The sequence below is a fragment of the Monodelphis domestica genome, chromosome 1 (assembly GCF_027887165.1).
Source record: "Monodelphis domestica isolate mMonDom1 chromosome 1, mMonDom1.pri, whole genome shotgun sequence".
In the NCBI taxonomy this organism is placed as follows: domain Eukaryota; kingdom Metazoa; phylum Chordata; class Mammalia; order Didelphimorphia; family Didelphidae; genus Monodelphis; species Monodelphis domestica.
In genome coordinates, this window is record NC_077227.1 from 145,337,040 (window position 1) to 145,357,236 (window position 20,197).

Sequence of the window (20,197 nt, forward strand, 5' to 3'; positions counted from 1 at the left end):
TCTAGAACAATGAGACAAGATCATTTTCAGGATTGGCTACAGCCCAAGCAAAGGTGAGGAGATGGGAGATGGAATGTTGAGTGCAGAAAATAATCTGGTTTGGATTGAATACTGAGTTCACAAAGGGCAATTTTTTAACTTTGGGGTGTCAAAACTACAATAAAGGATGATTATTTTAGCAGATGTATAGAGATTGGCTTGGATAAGGGGAAGACTGAAGACTGGGAGTCCAATATAATTACAGTATGATACTACTGGTGGAAGTGATGAGGGTCTCAACTAGAGTGATGGCTAAATGAATGGATAAAACTTGCGAGGTGAGGGAGAATGAAGAGTCTGAGATAATTCCAAAGTTATAAATCTGCCTACGATGTTGATGGTGCTCTCAACAGAAATAGGGAATTTGGAGGGAAAAAGTTTAAGTGGAAAGCATAGGTTCCGTTTCTAAAGATGGTGCCTTTGAGATTTTGACATTCTAAGAGAAATGTCCAGCAAATAGCAAAATTAGGAGTGTATTTCAGAAAGCAGAATGAGGATGAACATGTGAATTGGAGAGTGAGTAGAGATAAAAGGATAAGAAGAGTGTGAGAGGTGTGCAGGGAGGACCGGTACCTCCTGCGTCAGGGCTGTTCATTCACCTTTATGCCCACCTTGCACCCAGCTCTCACCTGTGCTCTAAGATGAGCGGTGGCCACCCCCTAGGAAAGCCGTCTCCGTAGGAGAACTAAACTGGATGGCGTGTAACGGGCCGTAATTAAACCCTTCCATGACTCAAGGAAACTGTCTAACCCCAGCGTGTGAAGACTCCCCTGTGGAACGTGCGGGAAGAGAACAATTTGTTCCAAAGACGCCAAAGGCAGCCAAAGCAGACAGTGTGGAGCGCTTAGAGCTTGGGCAGACAAAGACGCCATGGTCATCCGCAGCATCTTGGACCGCTGCTAGTCACCTCGACTTTTTCCTGCCCCTGGACTTGGATGACTCTGCAAGAATGAGGCTGACTGCTTTGTGCAGCTCAGCCTCGCTAAATCCAGTTCATGCCCAAGGCAAGACATCACCCAATGATGCTATTCCTCCTCTTAAAAAATGAAGGACAAATGCCAGCGATAAAAAACCTGAGAGCATTTTACTTAACAGGTTTGCCATGGATTAGACTAAATAATTTTTAAAATTCCTTTGTACTCTAAAATAATTTTATCATTATATTTGTCTATCTAAACCACTTGGATTTTTTTTTAACCTTAACCTTCTGTCTTAGAATCAATACTAAATATCAGTTCCAAGGCAGAAGACTAGTAAGGGCTAGGCAGTGGAGGTTAAGGGACATGCCCAAGGTCACATAGCGAGGAAGGGTCTGAAGTCAGATTTGAATCCAAAATTTCTTCATTGGGGCAGTTCTCATTCTTTGTAATTTTGCACCACTCATTTTTAATTGTTTGAAGTTCTTTCCATTTATGTTGTTGCAGTCATTTTGTATATTGTTTTCTTGGTTCTGCTTGGTTCTGCTTCACTTTGCATTAATTCATAAAATTTTTTCCATGCCTCTATGTAGTCAGTGTGCTTTGGTTCTCAGAGTGAGGTTAGCTATTTCCCTCTGGGATCTCTGGGACAGCTTTGGGGTTTGAGAAGTGTCTCTTATCTACTGTCACTGACTTCAACTCACTATTTGTGTTCTCCCTGAGGTTAGGTGCCAGGGAGTTCCATTTAACACTTAACACTAATTTAACTAAGGTTTTAAATTTTTGTATGAGAACCTTTCTAAAATTCACCATACTTTCTTAAACAGAGTGAACCAAGCACTGTGTAACCTTTTTTTAAAAAAAACGATTAATAGTCAGAAGAAAAAATTGTGATATGTTAAAAATACTGCCACATGTACAGATATATAGATGGTAAGAGACAATTATTTAATGGATTCTAAGCCTAGCAGAAGCCTTAACACTTTCTTGAGGAATTGTGATCTCAGCTTGACTTTTGTTCATCTATCTTCCCCTTCCTTCTTTCCCCATAATGATAAAGTAGCTACATGATCTCCTGGGTGGCATGACATGACAGCCTTTTTCCAAAATTCATTAAGAAATCAAAGCTGCAGTAGTCATCTCCCAAGTAGTTTAACTAAAAAAAAAAAATCTTCACCCTGTTGTTGTTTCTCTTTGATAATAGCACAGCTGTTCTAATGACAGATCCAGAGTTTGCCCTAAAAAATGCAGGGTTAATGTTAGTATCTCATCTTTTTTTTTTTAATTTCCTATCTTACTCCTCTAATATTAACTAATTCAATCTATATATCAGAGTGTGACTCAGAATATTTACTATGAGACTTACAGAATGTGTGATTTGTCCGTGTGGGTACTTCTATCAGTAATGCAGGCTATTACGATTTAATTTAGTAGGAGGTCTTTAAGAATCATTAGAAGCTAAAAATTCATTACCATGGCCAAGTAAGTGATGAATCTTCCTGAAATTAGCTTTATTAATGATCAGTCAACAGACATGGCATCCTCATGACTGGATATTCTTGATGTAATTTATAACTTTATAGAACCTATGAGAGTTTATGCTTTGTTGACCTTGCCTTTGAGAACCTAAAGGGTTAAATACACTACTAGATATTGTTTGTTTACTTGTTTAAATGTAAAATGCTAAGACACCATTAAAAAATAAAAGATTTTCAGTGAACTGCATTTGATTATAAAAATCTTTTGCTTTTTTGCTATTGGGCCAGATATCATTTGGTCAACAAACATTAAGTTTACCTTGTGCAAATAAAGATTTCCTTGCCCTGAAGAAGTTCAAATTCTAATGGGGAGGCAACATACAAATAACTATATACTTATAAAACAGTTCAACTGAGTTTGTTTTTTTAAACCCTTACCTTCCATCTTGGAGCCAATATTGTGTATTTATTGGTTCCAAGGCAGAAAAGTGGTAAGGGCTGGGCAATGGGGGTTAAGTGACTTGCCCAGGGTCACACAGCTGGGAAGTGTCTGAGGTCAGATTTGAACCTAGGACATCCCGTATCTAGGCCTGGCTCTCCATCCACTGAGCTACCCAGCTGCCCCCTCAACTGAATTTTGAAGAAACCCAGGGCAGGCAGAAGGCAGGGTTGGGAAGAGAGAATATTTTAGGAGTGGGGAATATTTCAGTAGGGAGCTACAAAGACTGTAGATGGAAGAAACAGAATGTCCTTTTTTGAGGAACAGCAAATAGGCCAAAGTAGCTGGATTATAGTGTATGGAGGATTTTGGCTTATTTCCTTTGAGATATAAGGAAGCACCATATGCCAGACAAGCAAAACCACCACCACCGCCTGGACAGCTGCTTCCCCTTACCTTACAGCTCAAAGGAGACACATCAAGATCCTAAACCCCAAAGTTTTGAAAATAACAGTATCTTGCATCCAACTTGGATCCCATAGTCATCACTAAGGGGAGCAATCAATCACTGTGGAAAAAAGGCCGGTCTTCCTCAACAATCTCTGCTGCTGGACAGAGAAGTGCAAAAGTCGTTAGGGCTAGAGAACCTCTGAAATGACTCTTGCTTCCAGTCCAGTCCTTGTAGCCATCATCTTGGGGAGTGAACCCTGCCGAGATGCAGCCTGACAACTCCTTCCACTGGTGCCTTAGCAACCACATGACCTGAAGACCTTGAAAAGAAAGTTCTTAGTACCAAAATCTGTGCCATTTCAAACAATCCAATATCAGAAAAAGATATGATTTTATCAGAAGAAATGACATTAAAGAATCTATTATTAAAAATGAGAGGATCCCCATCAATGGGGGAATTGCTGAGTAAGTTATAGTATATGATTGTAATGAAATACTATTATGCTATAAGAAATGAGAAGCAGGAGGAGCTCATAGAAATTTGGAACATCTTACACGAACTGAAGCAGAGTGAACTGAGCAGAACCAGGAGAACATTGTACACCATGACAGGAATACGGTGCAATGAATAACCGTGAATAACTTAGCTATTCTCATCATGCTATTCTCAGCAATAAAGTCATCCAAAACAATCCCAAAGGACTCGTGATAAAGGATGCCATCTGCTTCCAGTGAAGGAATTGCTGAAGTCTGAATCTAAACCAAAGCAAACTTTTTTAACTTTAATTTTTTTACTAGTTCAAGTTTCATTCTACAAAAAGATTAATATGGGAAAATGTTTTACATAATTGCACATGTAAAATCTATATGAGACTGCTTCCCTGGGGGGGGGGGTGAGGGAAGGGAGGGAAAGAATTTGAGACTCAAAAATCTTTTTAAAATGTTGGAGAAAGAGCAGTGGGAATAGAAATTCAGAATAAAACATATGACATCACTTGTTTATATAGGTATGTGATTTGGGGTTTTGGGGTTTTGGTTTTAAAGGATTATCCTTTTACAAAAATGAATAATATTTGAGTGATTATATATATACATATATATGTATAACCCAATGGAATTTCTTGTCTACTCCAAGAGTGGGGAGGGATGTGGGGAGGGAGAAAACATGAATCGTGGGATCATGGAAAAAATTTAAAAATAAAAAATTTAATAGAAAAAAATCAAAAATTGGAAACTGTTTTTACATGTAGGGAAAAATTAAAAAAAAAATTTAAAGATCTTTTACTATATACTTTGCTGATGGAATCATGGAACCTTTGCTTCTGACTTGCCAAGCAACCTCTCTATGTGTTCTCTCCCATTAGAATTTGAGTTCTTTAAGAGCAGGAACTCTCCTGCTTTTGTATTTGTTTCCCCAGCACTTGGGGAAATGTTTTCCATATAGTAAGTGCTTAATAAACTATTTTTTTCAGTCATCCTTCACTGGAGAATATTGAATTGGGGTGAGGGAATAGGGTGACATGGTTAGACCTGTACTTTTGCTGTATCATGGGCAGCTTAGTCTTAGAAGATGGGTTAGAGTAGGGACTTGAGGCAGGGAGGGCAATTAGAAGGGTATTGCAGTAATCAACAGAAATTATAACTTTTCTTATCATTGTTAACCTTGGGACCTTGGGAACTGACAAGATCACCAGAGGAGATAGCATAAGAAGAGAAGAGAAGATAGCCTAGAAGAGAGACTTTGGGGGCATCTATAGTTAGTAGATATGACCTGGATGAAGATCTGGCAAAGGAAACTGAAAAGAAGTGATCAGACCAGTAGGATAAGAACCAGGAAAAATTAGTGTCATAAAAATCTAGGGGGGAAAGTATCCAAGAAAGTGGATGATTGACAGTGTCAAATTTAGAAGAGAGGTAAAAAAAATGAGGATTGAGAAAAGACCATTAGATTAGGAAATTAAAAGATCATTGATATCTATGGAGAAAGCAGTTTCTGTTGAATGAAGTGAGCAAAGGAGAAATGGAGGCACCTAGGGCAGACAGGTTTTTTAAGGAATTTAGCCGAGAGAGAAAGGAAAGATATAGGATAATTGCCATGTCATAATTAAAAGAAACAGTCAGATTAAGTGAGGTGGATGGTAGAGTCATGGGCATGTTTGCAGCTAGTAGAAAAAGAACCACTAGATAGAGATTAAGGTTTTGAAAGACAATAAGATGACAGAGTAGAAGCAGGAAAGACTTGAACCACAATGAGAATCCTTTCCATCTAACCTGAAAATAACACAGCAAAATGAATACTGAAGTGAAAGAACTGTATTAGTTGGGGTCTTGGAAGAAGGAACCAATTTTCAGCTAATAGGGGAATCAATATAAGGTGACATTTCCTTTCTTCTTCCCCTTTCCCCAATGAAGCAACTTTCATGCAGAGAACAATTTGAAAGGTAGACAGAGAGGATCTGGTTCATTGGGGTCCATGGGGAGCATAGCCCACAGGAGGCTAAACCAAGGAGTACTGGTACAAGCCAACAGCAAGCTCCCTGACACCACATCTATAGTTCTAGGTTCTGAATCTGAGACTAAACCAACATCCAGCCCCTCAGACTTTGCTAAGCCAACAGTGAGTGGTATGAAAGAGGTGAAAGAAAACTCTCTCTTTGATCTTTTTAAAACGTTATTAAAAGAAAAAACCCACTGGAGTTTCCTAGCTGAAATTAATTGAAAAACCTTACTACTCTGAATCTTCTCAGATTCAACAAGTTTTTTTCTAGGTGTGGGATTGGTCCTTATATAGACCAATCCTGTGCCCAGAAGTAGGGGACATGGTCCCTCTCCCAGTATGGGATTGGTCCATTCAAAACCAATCCCACACCAGGAAGTAGTAGGGAGGAACCCCTGAAGCATTCAGAGGGGCAGGGAAGGGAATGCAGTTCCATCTGGCCACAACATTTTAAAACCCACAGTTACAATCTCATGTACACCCCCTGAAATCCCAAGCCTAGCCCAAGCCTTCAGTAAGGTGCAGAATCCCAGCAGGAACCCAAAGCATAGTTAGGAGCCCCAGTCTGAGCTTTCAGTGTGGATGTGAGCCCAAGAGCAGAGATTGGGTTTGGGAGGTGGAGGTTAGGGACTGGAGGAGAGGGTTTAAGAGAAATGACCCACTGCCACCCTTCTTGATCTTAGCTGTTGTTGAGAGGTAGGATAGATTTCCTGTCTCTGGATCCTCCCAATACCCCAATTGCCACTTTCCCCTTTGAGATCTGAGTTCATATCTCAGTCCTGGTCTTGAGCTAATTCTCCTTCTTTGGGGAGAGATGTGGTTCTCCCCAAATCTTCAGTACCCTTCTTTGGTGTCAGAAAGTAGGCAGACCTGATCTAGATAGTAACACTTTAATAGAGAATCACTCAGGGAAGGGAAAATTGTTGGTTCTGGTAAGGAAAGTGGGTGGCAGGAATCTCTAATGACTGGCAGACTGACCCCCCCCAACTCTTCGGGGTCCAGGCTCTCAGCCTTGGCCCCTTTTCTGGTAAGCTACTGATTTGTCCCTACTCCTGAACTAATCTGGTTAATTGATGGAGTTCAGGACAGATTGGGGAGAGAGAGGTAGAGAAAATCCTTGGAAAGAATTTCCTCAGTAGATGGCTTTTTCCAAAGTCCAGTCAACTGTGTTGAGGTGAGCAAAAGATTTCCAGGGATCACTAGGAAGCAGTTGGTGGCCAGGGGGGAAACTCCAGCCTCCAAGATATTCTTGTCAGGCTCTTAGCTGAAGGAGTGGGAATTGAAGTGGCAGTTTCCAGTTCAACTCAGCCTCTGGAATCCTGGGTCTCTTCCTTTTTGCCACTTCCCAACCTGGGCTGCTTCTTGCTTCACTGGATCAGATTTCCTTCTTTTGCATCTTCCTCTCTTTTGCATATTCTTCTCTTACATATTTCATTGAAAAAAGCAACTGACCTGGAAAATAAATACAGGAGAGACAGTCAAGAGAATTTGTAGACTACCTGAAAACCATGATTAAAAAAAAGTCTTGGACATCATAATACAAGAAATTATCAAAGAAAACTGACCTCATATTCTTGAACAAGAGAATAAAATAGAAATTCAAAGAGTACACAGAGCACCTCTGGAAATAAATCCCCAAATGACAACTCCATGGAATATTATAGTTAAATTTAAGAGCTGCCACAAGTCAAGGAGGAAATACTACAACAGACAGAAAGAAGAAATTCAAATACCATAGCTCTACAATCAGGATTACACAGGACTTGGCAGTTTTGACATCAAAGGATTGGAATGCTTGGAATATGATATTCTGACAGGCAAAAGATCTAGGTTTACAACCCAGAATTACCTATGCAGCAAAACTGAGTATATTCTTTTAGGGGGGAAATGGTCATGTCATAAAAATAGATTTCTAAGCATTCCTGATAAAAAAAGATCAGACCTAAACAGAAAATTTGAGGTTCAAACACAAGACCCAAAAGAAGACTAAAAAGGTAAATAATAAAGTGAAAATGTAAGAGATTTAATAAGTTCAAACTGTATATATTCCTATGTAGAAATATGCTATTTATAATTCTTAAAATATTTAATTAATACTAGAACAGTTAGGAGTATATATTGACAAAGGGTGTGAGAGTAAGCTGATTAAGATATGCAAAAAAAATCAAGGGGTGAAAAAGATGTTTGCACTGAGAGAAAAGGGAAGGGAGAAATGGAATGGAATAAATTATCTCATCTAAAGAGGTTAAAAAAACTATTACAGAGGTCCATGGAAGGACAAATCAAAAATTAACTAGAAACTAAATAATCTTAATTACGAAAAATGGGTGAGTCAAAGAAAAAAGTATAGAAAAATCAATAATTTCATTAATGAGAATAACAATAAAGAGACAGCATGTCAAAATTTATGGGATACAGCCTAAGAAGTACTTAGGAGAAATTTTATATCTCATTAAATCTTATATCAGAAAAATAGAGGAAAAGCAGATCAATAAATTCAGTATGCAACTAAAAACACTAGAAAAAGAACAAATTGTAAATCCCCAATTAGAGAAATCCTGCAAATAAAGGAGACATTAATAAAATTGAAAGTTAGAGAATTATCAAACTAATAACCAAGACTAGTAGTTAGTTTATGGGTTAATTTAGATAAAAGAAAGAAGAAAATTAAATAATCAATGTCAAAAATGAAAAGGGTGAACTAACCACCAATGAAGAGGAAACTGAAACAATCATTAGGAGCTTTTTTGCCTACTTATATGGCAATTAATCTGAAAATCTTAGAAAAATTGACAAATATTTACAAAAATATATAAATTGCCCAGATTAACAAGAGAGAAAATAGAATACTTAAATAATCCAATCTCAGAAAAAAAGAAATTGAACAAGCCATCAATGAGCTCCCTAAGAAAAAATCCACAGGGTCACAAGGATTCACAAGTGAATTCCATCAAACATTTGAAGAACAATTAATCCCAGTACTATATAAACTATTTGGGAAAATAGATAAAGAAGGAATCCTACCAAATTTTTTTATGACACAAATATGGTTCTGTTAACTAAGTGAGGAAAAGCAAAAACAGAGAAATTTCTTTAATAATATAAATGCAAGCATTTTAAATAAAATGCTAGCAAGGAAAATAAAGCAATGTATCATAAGGATCATTCACTATGACCAGGAGGAATTTATAACAGGAATGCAGGGCTGGCTTAATATTAAGAAAACTATCAGCATAATTGACCATATTAATAGCCCAACTAACAGAAATCACATGATTATCTCAATAGATGTAGAAAAAACCTTCACAAAACACATCACCTATTTCTATTAAAAACACTAGAAAGCATAGGAATTAATGGGTCAGTCCTTAAAATTATAAGTAGTATCCACCTAAAATCATAAGCAAGTATCATTTTCAATGGGAAAAAGTTAGAAGCCTTTCTAATAAAGTCAGGAATAAGCAAAGATGCCCATTATCACCACTATTATTTAATATTATATTAGAAATGCCTGCATTAAGGAAAGAATAAAAATTGGAAGAAATTAGAGTAGGCAGTGAGGAAGCTAAACTATCACTCCTTGCAAATGATATGGTCTACTTAGAGAATCAATTAAAAAACTAGTTGAAATAATAACTTTAGTAAAGTTACAGTATATAAAATAAATCCATATAAATAACCAGCATTTCTATATTACCAGCGAAATTCAGCAACAAGAGATAAAAGAGAAATTCCATTTAAAATAACTCTAGACAATATAAAATACTTGGGAATCTACTTGCCAAGGCAAACTCAGGAATTGTATGAACAGTTAACAAAACACTTCACACAAATAAAGTCAGATCTAAATAAAAGGAAAATATTAATTACTCATGGGTAGACTAAGATAATTTAATAAAAATGGCATTTCTCCCTAATTTAATTTACTTTTTTCAGTGCCATACCAACTACCAAATAATTGTTTTGTGAACCCTGGAAAAATAATAACAAAATTTATCTGGAAGAACAAAAGATCAAGAATATCAAGGGAATTAATGAAAATATAAATGTGAAGGAAGGTGACCTAGCTATACCAGACTTCAAACTCTACCATAAAGCAGTAATCATCAAAATAGTCTTGTACTGGCTAAGAAATAGAATGGTAGATCAGTGGAATAGATTAGACAATATACAGGAGAAAATGACTTTAGCAACCTAGTGTTTGATAAACCCAAAGACCTCAGCTTTTGGGATAAGAATTTGCTTTTTAACAAAAAATGCTGGGAAAATTGGAAAACAATATGACAGAAACTAGGTTTAGACCAATATCTCATAGTTTATACCAAAATACAATCAAAATGGGCATAAGATTTAGATAGGAGTGATATTATAATTAATTTAGGGAAACATAGAATAGTCTACCTTGTAGATCTTTGGAGAAAGGACAAATTGATGGCCAAATAAGAGATAGAGATCATTATAAGATATAAATAAATAATTTTGATTCTATTAAATTAAAAAGCTTTTGTATAAACAAAACCAATATAACCAAGATTAGAAGGGAAACAACAAACTGAAAAAACTTTATAACAAATTTGTCTGATAGAGGTCTAATTTCTCATATTTATAGAGAACATAGTTAAATTTATAGGAATACAAGCCATTCTCCAGTTGACAAATGATCAAAGGATATGAAAAGCAATTTTCAGATGAAGAAATCAAAGCTATCAATAATCATATAAAAATATTCTAAATAATCATATAAAAATATTCTAAAATTCTTGACTAGGAGAAATGTAAATTAAAACAATTCTGAGCTACCACCTTATTCCTATTATCAGATCAGCCAATATAACGATAAAGGAAAGTGATAAATGTTGGAGGGGATGTGGCAAAATTAGTACACTAATGCATTGTTGGTGGAGTTGTGAACTGATCCAACCATTCCAGAGGGTAATTTGGAAATATGCTCAAAGGGATATAAAACTGTGCATACCCTTTTTATACCACAACTGGGTTTATATTGCTTCTTTTCTGTCTGATATATACCAACCCTATCATGGATTCTAACCACTGCTGTCATCATTACTATGAAGACTATTATTATCATCACCTTTACCAGCTCTAAAATCTCTAACCTCTGCCTTTGTTGCCCTCCTCTTATCTTTACCTTGTTTTCTTTATTGACTTTTTCTGTTTCCTGTTTCTTATGTTATGGGGGGGGGGGGAGAGTGGACTTTTATGCTCATTGTCAGTCCATCAATTTGTTTTTCCTTCCATGCTGTTCAGTTGAGCACTTAAAAAACATTTTCTTGGGAATGTGTAACTTCCCAGTGGAGTGCTATTCCAAAAGTCCGAGAATTCTAGAAGGCTTGTTTTTAGGTAGATAAAGGAGGTTTTGTTACATATTTATTGTAGATTGATTGTATGTTAAAATTTTAAGGGTAGAAATTCCCATACTTTCATTTATTCCTTGGTTGATTATAGGTATTAGATGATCTGCTAAGTGTTCAAATGCATTATCTTACCTAGTAAAGGGTAATGTTGTAATACCAGGGATAGGGATTTGGAACTTGAAGCTAGGGAGGACTTCAGAGGCATCTAGTCCAGTTTACTCATTTATAGATCAGAAAACAGACCTAGTGAAGTAACTTGAGTCCCCTAAGTTCTCACAGGTAGAACAGAAGGAATATTTGAACCTCCTCTGATGCTAGAGTTCTCTGTACTATACTTTTTCTTAGTCATTTTTGTCTGAGATTCTATCATTCTTATTATATTTTGCACATGCTTTTATAATTAAAACATTATCCAGAGAAGTGTTTTGTTTCTTTTGAAGGTATAAGGGAAAGCAAAATATGACCTATTTTTTTCGCTTATTTTCCTAAAAAATACAGTAATATCTTTATTTTCTTATAATTGACTTAGGGATTTTGAATAGTTTGTTGAAAGAACCATCTGTCAGAATAGAAAGAATTTGCTGAGAAGCTGATAGTTTTCCATGGTAAAAAACAAAAAAACAAAAAACCCTCCTTTATTCTGTTGTAATAAAAACCAATATTCAGGAAAAGCTGCGTTCTAATATGAGAACTATTTCAGCACTTGATTATCTAATCCTGAAACAGTCATATTTAATAACCTTTTGGAAGAAGTGACCACCGATGACAAAATGATCTGAGAAGGTTTATGAACTACATTTTGATTCTATAGCCAACTACAGTTACTTGTGCTCATCTTTATAATCTGGAAATTTCTCTCGGGAATAGCATTTATGTAAAAATTAAAACTGCATAAAGAGTTTATTTTCCATTTGTCTGCCCTCAACAGTGTACAAACAACTCATATTGCGCATATTTTATAATATTGAAAACTTCAGTCCCAACAAATGTTAGTTATTGTTTAGACAGCTTGATGCCCTGGTTCACTGTGTTCTCATTTTACAGGACATGGGGAGTGGCCTACAAATAAATAAATAAATAAATAAAACAGAGCTATTCTTGCACAGGGAAAGCAGAGAATGTAATACCAACAATTGGCTTTCAACAAGTTTCTTTTCTGTGTATTGAACTAGTGGTGCTTTGTTGCTCTTTGAATAATGAACACTTATTCATATACCTGTGAACAAAAAGGTCATAGCTTGTTGGAGCTTTTAATTAGCTAGGTGATTTCAGTTGCTAGTAGAAAGACCGATAAAGAAAGTGTTGTGCTTTTGGAACTTTAAATAAAGGAGTAAAAGAAAAAATTAGACAAAAGGTAAACCTGACTTTAATTTGAATGGTAGTTCATAAAATCTTGGGGTCAAATGTTTTGTGGGGAACATCTAGGATTGTCTCTAGGGAAGATTAAAAGTAAACAAAGTTTGGTTGTTTTTTTTTCCCTGAGACTTTTCTATTCCTTTTTCTATTGCTCTTATCTTTCCTTTCAGTGCTCTCTTTTCCCGACCATCCATTGGCTTCATTCAGCCCTTTGACTGCGAAGTCAAAGATTTTGACTATACTCTTTGCCCATATAATTTCCTCATAGCTTATTGATCTCTTAACCTAAAAATTTGGGGAATGTCTGAATCTCTCTTTTTCTTTTTCTTTCCTTCAAAGGTCACCTGCCTTAAATGCCAGTATATTAGGGCCCTAATTATCAAAACAATCAATAAATAAATCAGCAAATCAATATTTGAGAACCTATTGTGTATAAGACAATATTAACCAGAATAAGGGAAACAAAGTATATGACATAATCCTCTCCCTCTGGTCAAGGAAACAAAACATACATATGAAAACCTAAAATAGAATAAAAGATTCGAGTAACTATTGAAGAATGCAGTATTTGAAAAATGTTAAAGTGTATACATGATAATTGGCAAATGAATTGTACAAATTATAAGAGTAGAAATTCAAGATAGAGATAATTTCAAGCTAGAGTGATCAGGGAAGGCTTCACAGAAGAAATAGATTTGAGTTATGTCTTGAGAGATAGATAGGTAAGTGTATGATTGATAGAATGTTAGAATTGAAAGAAATTTGGAGGTTTCTAATTTGACCTCTTTATTTTATTTTAGTTTAGTTCTTTTTACTTTTTAGACTTTTATGTTTTTCATTCTGGAATTAACCAATACCAAATAAAATAAACATTTCCAAATACAGCATAAGACAGAAAAAGATAATTTTACATGAAACCAAACTCTATTTTTTATAGCTTACTTTTCCTTTTAAATATATAATAAATTCATCCTGTAACTTTCAAAGCTGTCCTGTTGGTCAATTATTTTTTTTACCTTCCCTCTGTTCTCTTCTGTCCTTTAATAAAAAAGATCTTTTCCTTCTTTTCTTTTCTTTTTTTGTCTATCTTATTTTTAGCCCTTCTCTCTAAAGCCCTAAAATGAAAGGAAAAACAAAAGCAAAAGCCAGAAAAAAACAAACTCATATAATATAGAGGTTGAGCAAAATAAATTCTTACAATGGCCATCTGACACCCTTATCCCCTTATTTTACAGATGGAACTGGGATCTAGAGAACAGAGAAGTTGATTCGATAAACTAATTTATTCTAAGATGTTAATATATTAACTCTTTTAGTTAACAATTGCATTTTTAAATTGAGAATTTAATGGATTGACATAAAAAGACAACTAATAGAGGATATTTTAGCTACTTTTGGCAAGCCTAGAAAAGGGATTTGTGGCTGGACAGGGGAAAGACTATTTTTAGTGACTCTCAAATGAGACTTGTTCTAAAAACCCTTACTTTCTCTCTTATTATCTATACTAAAGGAGCAGTTAGGTGGTTCAGTAGATTGAGAGCCAGTCCTGGAGACAGGAAGTTCTGGGTTCAAATCTAGCCTCAGATATTTCCTTGCTGTGTAACCCTGGGCAATTCACTTAACCTCAATTTCTTAGCCTTTATTGTTCATCTGCCTTGGAACCAATATTTAATATTGATTTTTTTTAAAAACAAGCCCTTACCTTCTGGCTTAGAATTGATACCCATGTCAAACTTCTTCATATGTTTATGTAAGAACTAAAAATTATGATGTCTTGAGTTTAGCATAGCCCCAGTTTTTTTTAAAAAAAAGCTTTTTTTTTTTAAATTCTGAATTTAGGGAGTCCAATTCTCTATGTACATTTTCTCATATAAAGTAGAAGAAAAACAAGGATCATATATGAAAACAAATATTTATTATGTATAGTTTACTTTAACAAATCTGATAAATTAAACAAATCACTTAAAAAGCTATCCTGATTGTCTATGTTTCCTCAAGAATTTAATTCTGTATTGGAACACTAATGCATTGTTGATGGAGTAGAGAATTGATCCAACCATTCTGGAGGGCAATTTTGAAATTTATATGCCCAAAGGGTTATAAAACTGTGCATCCCCTTTGAGCCTTTAATATCACTACTAGGTTTGTATACCAAAGAGATAACACACACACACAAAAGGGAGGACCTTCTTGTATAATAAAAAGTGGTGAGAAAAAAGTTGGAAATTGAGGGGATAGCCACCAACTGGGGAATGGCTGAGCAAATTGTGGTATATGATGGTTATGAAATACTTTGTGCTATAAGAAATGATGAACAGGATGATTTTAGAAAGAGCTGAAAAGACTGGCATGAACTAATGCAGAGTGAAATAACCAGAACCAGAACATTGTACACACAATAGCAGCAATATTGTAAGATGCTCAACTGGGAAAGACTTAGCTACTCTCCCCAATACAATGATCTAGGACAATTCTGAAGGACTTGTGACAAAGAATGCTATCCAACTCCAGAGAAAACCATTGGAGTAGGAATGCAGAAAAAAAGTACTGTTTTTCACGTTAGTTTATTTGGGTTTTTATTTTGGGTTTTTTATTTTTTGATGAATATTCTCTTAAAGTAATGATCAATATGGAAATGTTTTGCATGCCCGGATCAATTGTTTACCACTTCTGGGAAATGGGATAGGAAGGTAGGGAGAGAGACAATTTGAATCTTATAACTTCAGATAACATATGTGGAAAATTTATATGACATGTAAGTGGGGGAAAATATTATTAAAAAAAAAGAATCTTCTATTCTTTTCTGTGCATTTAAAAAAATTGCTTCAATGACCCTCCTTTCTTGATTTAATTTTTTTGCGACCCTTTGTCAGCTCTTCTTCATTCTTTCTAATTGGAAAAACAAAAAGAAAAAAACATAATCCTTATAATAAGTAAGCATCTATTTTAAAAAAAATCTATTAAAAAGCACTAAATAAAACATCTATACATTTACAACATCCAAAACTGTATCTCATTCCTCTTTGTCAGGAGGTGAATAGTTAGTCTCTTGTAATTATGATTTGTTACTGCACTGATTAGAGTTCTTGGATCTTTCAAAGTCATTTTTCTTTACAGTGTTGTCATTATGTAATTATTCTGCTGGTTCTGCTTACTTCATTCTGTCTCAGTTCACATAAATCTTCCCAAGTTTCTAAGAAATGGAATTTTGTCATTTCATACACATGATATCCCATTACGTTAATATATCATAACTTATTCCTTCATTATTTGATCATCAATTGATGGTCACGTCTCCTCCCTCTTGCTACATTTTTTTTGTTACAACAAAAATGACCACCATAGATATTTTTGTACACATGGGTCTTTCTTCTCCTTTCTTCAGTCTCTCCGGATATGTATATATGCTAGAAGTGGTATCAAAGGGTGTGCAGAGCATAGTGAGTTTGGGTGCGTGGTTCTACATCACATTCCAGAATTAGCCATAGCTGTTTAACGTCACTCTGTGGATGTATCCTTTTAACTATCACATTTTATTCTGGAGCTTTTACTCCTGTAGTTAGAATATTAGGCACAGCTAATTGTGAAATTACCTGGAATGTGGCCTAGTTTCTTAGATAGATGTATATTCAGCATACAAGCAAAATGCATGATTCATACAATCATCCTCGGCACCAGGCACTGTGCTCTAACCAAGGAAACACTTAAATGTTGAATTTAAACCATCAAAGAAAAATACAGAATGGAATGTGATTTGCATTCAATTTACTTAATTGAGTTGTGACTTCCCTAAAGATTACTTTTACCTTTTTTGGCCCCTTATTTTGCTGTATTCCAGCAGCATTTATGTAATGAAGAAGAAAGAAATCAAAACTTGGGTTTGAATCTTTGCTCTGCCACTATAGTAACTGGCATCATCTGTGTAAAACCTTTGGCAAATGACTTAGTTCAGGCCAATGAAATAGTAAGGAGGAACTTTGGGCATCCAAATCTGATGTGGTTTCTACTATGCCAGATTCTCTCCTGTGGATCACATTGCAAATCTGTGGGCAAAAAGAAAATGCTTATCCAGCTGTTGCTTTAATTTAAAGGAAAGCCATATCAGAAGACTTGCTTGCAATCCATCATGCCTTAATAGACAGTTTCTTGAGTGGCCATGACCAAAAACAAATTCATTATCTGATGGTGGTGATGAGCCTCTCAGAATTTTTCTGAGATACTTTTCAAATAACGGTATCAGGTCCACACTTGAAGACTTTTCAGCTTCAAGTAGGGCTTGTCTAAACTTTACATCTGCTAAAATAGCCTTCAAGAATCTAGGCCTCTTCCACTTCAATTCAGTTTAATTCAATAAGTAGTTATTGAAGGCCCATGGTGTGCTGCTAAGAACTGGGGCAGGGGTTGGTGATACAAAGACAAAACCCAAAGATTCTCTGCCATCAAAGAGCTTTTAGGGTACTGTGGGAGGAAAATAACTTGTGCATATATAAGTTAATATAAAATATGCCACGTAATTTTGGTAGAGATAAGTACTAATACATGAAGGTCTGAAGGAAGTTCTGTTGTTTAGGGGTAGCATTTGAGGCAAATTTGGATGGGAGCTATGATGAAACATCTGATAAGAACTTTAATGAAGACAAGGAAAGTGTTTAAAAAATGTTTTTCTCAAAATCCACACTTCAGAATGAGGAAATCTTTTAATGAACTAGAAGACTTGATTTCTTCTAAATGAAGGGATTAGTCTAAATGATCATGAAAGTACTTTCTTGCGGTTTTGAAGCCCAGAGAGACCAAGTAATTTACTCAAAGTCACACAGTTATTGTGAAAAGTAGAAATTAAATCCAGGCTTCTTGATTTCAGATGCCATGTACTTTCCACTTTTACCATGATGTGGTGTTTTTTTTTTCCTTTGAGGCAGACAGGAAGGAAATATTCAGTGAATGATGCTAAGCAGTTTCTGTGAGGAGTAGATGGGAGAAAGGTTCTGATCAGAATGCCTCCTTCATTCACTCAAACAGGACCCATGATTTCCTCAGAGGACATTCCCCCTATAAATGCAAACCCTCCGCTTCTCTGTAACTTGTAGTCTTAGCTACGTGTCTGGAAGCAGTCATGTCCTGCGCCACAACCAGCATTTTTTGTGGTCATAGACTCCAGTTGGATCCAGCTCTTTCTGACTTGAATGCTGACTTTCCACCAATCCCATTCGCTCCCCTCTCTCTGGTCTCTCTTCAAGTGGCTGCTTCCCTCCTGCATACAAATAGGCATATGCCGCCTCCATCTTCAAAAAACCTTCCCTTGACCCAGCTTTCCCCAAGAGCCCCACACAGAAGGCTGTCTAAGACGGGTCTCCCCACTTCCTTCCCTGTCCCTCCTTTAACTGAGCCGTGTGGTTTCTGACCTGGAATTGTTCTCTTCAAAGTTACTAGCGAGTTCTTAACTGCTCCGTCTCATGTGCTTTTCTCAGTCCTCATCCTTTTTGATCTCTGCAGCTTTTGACATTGTACATCTCCCTCTTCTCTTGAATGCTCCCAGGATAGCATGTTAGACCTGTTGTCAAAAAGATCTGAATTCAAATCCTGCCTCAGATCAAGTGAGGTCTATATGTAAGGAACTATGTAGACCATAAAGTGCTATCTAAATCCTACCTAGGATAATTATTCCAGTTTCTTTTCTCTAGGTTTTCAGGATTCTGCATTGTCCTGGTTCTCCTCCCAGCTGTCTGAGGTTCCTTTGCTAGATCTCCATTCAAGTCATGTTCACTCTTCCTGGGTGGTTCTCAAGGCTCTGTCCGAGGCCCTCTTCTCTATATCATCAGCTCCCATGGAAGCAGCTCCCTTCTCTGTGCACATAATTCTCAGATCTGTTTGTTCAGCCCTAATCTCTCTCCTGGTCTCCAGTCTCGTATCTTCCATCTTCTGTTGGACTTCTTAAACTGCATGTCTCATAGGCAGCTTAAGGACGCCTGCCCCCACCCCAGCGCATCCCCCCTCCTCCTCCTCTGCAAACTGCTCCATCTTCCCACCCTCGCCATTGAGAAGGATGTGAAGGACGCCGCATCGTGCCGGTAGCCCAGGCGGGCTCGCCACCCACAAGGTGTCGTCCTCCGCTCCTCACTCTCATCTGGTGCCAAGACCCACCCGACTTACCTTCTGTAACGACTCTTGTAGGCCATTCCTTCTTTCCTCTGACACTGGCGCCACTCCATCACCTCCTGCCTTGCCATAGACCTGCCTGCCTTAAGTTTCTTCCTCCTCCATCCTAATCCTAAATTTAGGGACACGAGCAGGTCCGCTTCCCACTCAGTAAACTCCTGGGACTCCTCTTGCTTTCAGGATCGAATATAAAATCTTCTGTCATTCAGACTCTTTCATAACGTGCCCCTCTACCGTCCCGTCTTCTACCCAATTCCTGTCCTCGTGCTCCCCCGAGCTTCCCTTAGTTAGACTGACACCCCTTCCCTCAACTGCAGACATTTTCACTGGCTGTGCCCCGTGTTTGGAATTCTGTCCTTCCTCGTGTGCCTCCCGGCTTTCTTCAAGTCCTCTCTAACATCCACGTTCTACCAGAAGTCTTTCCCAGTCCTCCTTAAGGCTTGTGCCTTCCCTCTAAGACCAGCTCCAGTGGATCCTCCAGAGAGCCTGGTGTCTCCCCAGGTAGACTGTGAGCTCTTTTAGAGCACCGACTGCCTTTTGCATTTCTTTGTACCTCCGGTGCTTAGCATGGTGCCTGGCACAGGGTAGATGCTCAGTAAATACCAGCTATCTGACTCCTGACAACTGGAGTTGGGTTTGGCCCCAAGTTTCGTCTGCGTGTGTTTTATCAGTGGCTTGCTTGTTCTGCCACAACGCATTTTCCATATAGGCTATTCTTAAAGCTGAGTAAGGGAGCCCCTCTTTCCTGTTTCCAGAGGGACAGTTCCAAAATTGGGACTACTTGAAATCTGTGGCAGAGGTCTGGGTTAATGATTCTTGGTTTTAAATATTTACCATGCATCAGGCCAACCCACTTGCAAAAAAAAAAAAAGCACTGGTTTTGGAGCCAGAAGGCTGGGGTTTGAATTCACGTTCTGCTACCTGTAATGTTGGGCAGCTAATAATAGCTATCAAGTAACATTTATATAGCACTTAGTTTGTGTCAGGCACCATCCTAAGTGCTTTACAATGATTATCTCATTTTATCCTCATGACAAGTCTGAGGGGAGAGTGCAGTTATCTCCCTCTTGCAGATGTGGAAACTGAGGCATTCAGAGAGAAGTGAAAGTGACTTGTGCAGGGTTACACATTATTAAGTTTCTAAAGTCAAATTTGAACCTATCTCTTCCTGATTCCAGGCACTGATCTATTATGTTGTCTGAGCTTTCCCTGGGGCAGGATCTTACCTTCTCTGGGCTTTAATTCCCAACTATAAAATAGAAAGGTTGGATCAGATGACTTCCAAGGCCCCTTCCAGCTTTATTTTTATTGTACGGGGTCTTGGGCTCCTTGAATATCTGAGCAAGGCATTTCTGGCAAATGGCTTTGGAGGGTGCCGGCTTCAGCCACCTCCATTTCGGCCCAGGGTCCCCAATCTAGAGTTCAGCCTAGTCTAATTTGTGCACTTCCCCCACTGGGAGAAGGGGGAGGGCACAACTATTTCCATGCTA

At 37.2% G+C, this 20,197-nt stretch overlaps 1 protein-coding gene and 1 long non-coding RNA gene across 10 annotated transcripts in view; one reads left to right on the forward strand and one right to left on the reverse strand.

Annotated features, from left to right (window-relative positions):
* TJP1 (tight junction protein 1) overlaps positions 1 to 20,197 on the forward strand; it is a 318,209-nt gene that overhangs the window by 159,401 nt on the left and 138,611 nt on the right. The gene's annotated exons all lie outside the window — the stretch shown is intronic.
* On the reverse strand, positions 1,105 to 19,586 carry LOC103103415 (uncharacterized). Its single transcript, XR_008914057.1, has 3 exons — positions 18,702 to 19,586; positions 17,954 to 18,102; positions 1,105 to 7,272 (listed from the first exon to the last, which is right to left on the reverse strand). It is a non-coding gene; the product is annotated as an uncharacterized LOC103103415 (long non-coding RNA).